Raw genomic sequence first — 3,709 nt, forward strand, 5'->3', positions numbered from 1 at the left:
CGCTCCTGCCGCCGCGCCGCCGCGGCCCCGTGCCCCCAGCCCTCGGGCAGCCCCCCGCCCCGCAGTTCCGGCCGCAGCCGCGCCCCCCGCCCCCGCAGCCCGCGGCCGCCCGCGCCGCCGTCCCAGCCCGGGGCGCGCCTCCCCCGGCTGGCGGGCAGGCGGGGACCGTGACGCGCGCCCATTGACGTCTCCGGAATCCCGGCGGCGCGGCCGACGCAGCCTCATCAATGGGGCTAAAAATAGCGGCGCCCGGAATAGCCGCGAGCGCCCCGCCCCGCGGGCCCCCCTCCCCAACCCTCGCTGCACACCCCGTTACATAATCCGCCCGGCTGTGGCCGGGGTGGGGGAGCTGTTTTTCAGGTGAAGCGTCTGTGGCCTTGCTAACACCTTCCGACCGAGGCTGCAAACCTAGAGTTGACTTCTAAGTAAATTTACCTGGGGCTTCCCCGGGGAAGAGGTGGAAAAAATGAGGCCCAGAGAGGCTGGGCAGCGGTCCAAAGTCACACAGCAATTAGACTGCTTCGAGAGGACAGGACCCCGGCCCTCTGAACCCCGGACACCCCCACCAGCCTTGCTTGGCCTACAGGCCACCACAAGGGCAAGGGGCCCGGCCAGCAGGGTGTCCAGCATCCACACAAGAAGTCGTCTTAGAGAAACAGGACTTGCTGGAAAGGTGAAATTTCTCTTAGAGAGAAGCATTTCCCGAGGCAGCTCCTCCCATACTGCTGTGTGACCTAGGGCAAGTCACTTCACCTCTCAGCCTGTTTCTTTACCTATAAAATGAGGATGATACTATTATCAGCCTTTTCTGGGTGTCAGGAGTCAGGAGGACTGAACAACTGTGGAACTGCCTTGCACACAGCAGGTTCTCATAGTTACTTTCTCCTTGCTTTCTTCTAGGAACCTGACTTTCCCGTTCCACAGAATTGCTTAGTGCAAGAGGTGCTTAGTGTAAGAGATACCTATGCAGAGGCCCCTGCAGTGGTCAGGAGGCCCTGAGTGGCCCACTCTCTTCTGCCCAGTAAGAACCTTCCTGGGGATGAGAGTCTTGGAGGCTTTCTCTTTCCCACGTGACTGGTACATCCTTTGGAAATGAGAGAACTGTACTTTTCTTGAGCAAATCAATCCTTGTCCCGCAGAGCAGCCCACTTCGGAGGCGCTGGTTCAGGGAGACAGGCCAAGGCCGATGCGGTGGGGCTGGGGTTATGGTGTCTGCTCCAGTGCTGCTAGGCAGGCAAGGCCCTGGGAGACACTCATCAGGCAGAACCAGTCCTGTGCTGTGTGGTCAAAGCCACCAGCCCCTACTCATGTTTGGAGCCACCTTAAATTATCAGCATGCTAGTCAACCCAGCATCCAGGCGGGCCCCACGCAGCAAAGAATTTTTTCTGCATTCAAAACTCTCCAGAAGAGGCCCCACGCGCGCCCCCCCACCCACCCAACCCTCAGCTCTCATTCCGGGGCCACATTCCTCTCCCCACCTCCTGCCCACCCCCAGAAATCCTTTCCTGGACCTGTCCTCCTGGACCTCCTGCTGCAACTCACAAGTCTCTTTCCTTTTGAAAATGATCCCAAGAATCTCTGGTTTGTCTCAAAATCACTTTCTCAGAACCTCCATATTTCTTTCCCATATTCAAATATTAGGCCAAGATGGAGATAAAGAAACCAATTCTTCAAAAATGGCAAGGTGGGGGTGGGGCAGCTATCAGTCTGGTTTTTTCCTTTCCCCTTCCACCCTCCTCTCCTTCCTACCCCAGGAGTTCCTTCCAAATGGGCTTTTTAAAGAAGCCACTACCCCCACCTCCTCTTTTTCTTTTTCCAGAATTCTAACTTTTGAAATACATTTTAAAAATATTTGCCTGTGTAGGAGAAATGCATTTATTTGGACAGGAAGAATAAAATTTTTTAAAAGTCTGAGTTACCACTTTTTCCATGAAGAATTCCAGCCCACAGAGGTCTCTCCCTTCTATAAATACTTTAGCACAACTTGGCTTTATTATATACTCGTGTTTTATAATGAAATTAAAATATATTAAAATATGTAATGCTAAAACACACACGCCCATGTGGCTTGTGGTGGCTGACTGAGGTGGCCGAAGGAACACAGGTTTGAGAGGCCTGAGACTGACCCTGGTCCCCACTATTACCAACTATGTAACTTCTGGGCAATTACTTACCTTCTCTGGCCTTCAGTTTCTTCATTGGAAACACAAGGATGACAACATACCGATCTCACAGAGTTGTCATGAAGAGTGCATCTTTGATAATACAGATAGAAGAGTGCAGCAAGAAGTCTGGGACTCAGTAACAAACCTGCCATTTCCACACAAGAGGACTTGGGTTAAGGCAGGGCTGGGGACTTCATCTTCAAGCTGCACATCCAAAGTACTCACCCTGGCTTTGCCCAGATGGTATGATTATCTGGAGGCTTGAGCTGCACAGATGAGGATGATGTCACCTCATGATGTCATGACAGATGTCCAGTAAATTTCAATCCTCTTGTCTCCTTGACCCAGTCAGTCAGTGGCCAAGCCAGGGCGACAGCCCCCACCTTCCATCTCCCAGACCAGTGCTCTAATTCGTATGCACCATCTTGTTCCTTTTCTTTGTAACTTAGCTTCTCCTCTTTCTACACAAATTTCAGGAACTACCACAGAGCACACGCTGCAGACGGGAAAACTGAAGGAGAGAAGAGCGACTCCTTGCCCGGCTCAGGAGGTGGGACCAGAGGGGAAAACAGACAACCCATCCAGTGCTGTCCCACATTCTGGGAAATTCCTAAGGGAGAAGGACAAGCTCTTGCCACAGAAAGTTGGAGAGGCAGGACATAAGACACCTCCCTGCAAGAAGAGAACATGGGCACAGCGTGAAGGGACAGACAGGGCCAGGTAAGGCAGAGAGAAGGAAGAGCATTCCACGGAGGACAAAGATTGACCTCAGAGTTCACAGGTATGGGGTGGGGATAGGGTCGAGATCCTGGGGGCACAAACCCCCAGGACTCAGGAGGATCAGTCAAACCCTTAGTGGTGTTCCCCATACACCCTTCCATCTCCAAGTAGCAGAACCAGGTAACCCAACTCCGCCCAGTCAGGGAGACACCATTCCACCTAACCTCCACCCTGACCCACTGGGGGTGGGGGTAAAAGGATGTCCAGGGGGTGCCCCAGACTATTTGGGCCCTGAAGGGGCTCCCCTGTCCAGGTCCCAGCCCTCAATGAGGAGAGGTGCTGTGGAGGGGATTCCCTTCGTGGTTCCCTTCCTCACTCTGAGGATGGAGAAATATCTGGCTGGGGTCCCCCCACCCCTTCCCTAGGTTTAGGAGCAACTAAAGGGCAAAAAATGGGGGCACAAAGATCAGGCCTTTCAGGGGCTGTCCCAGGGATCATGGCTTTCCACGGGTGACCTAGATGGGAGTACATGCTCTGAATGACATAAGGAGGAGGAGAGGCCCTGCTGGGTGCTTTTAAAAGTGTCTCCACTTTTGCTCTTCCCTAGTTGCCATGGAAGGCCGTCAGGGCCAACAGGAAACAGTGGCGAAAGTCACCAGGCTGGAAGTGACAGAGCTGGAATTAATACCAAGATTTCCCCTAAATCCAAGCCAGGCTCTTTATTAAAAACAAACAGAAATCCTCTGTAACTTATTTTTTAAATTACAAAATCAAACAAGCTCGCTGCAAACAAATGCAAAACGTTACAGAACTGCGTGATGAT

Source organism: Muntiacus reevesi, chromosome 4 (genome assembly GCF_963930625.1).
Source record: "Muntiacus reevesi chromosome 4, mMunRee1.1, whole genome shotgun sequence".
NCBI classification, from domain to species: Eukaryota; Metazoa; Chordata; class Mammalia; order Artiodactyla; family Cervidae; genus Muntiacus; species Muntiacus reevesi.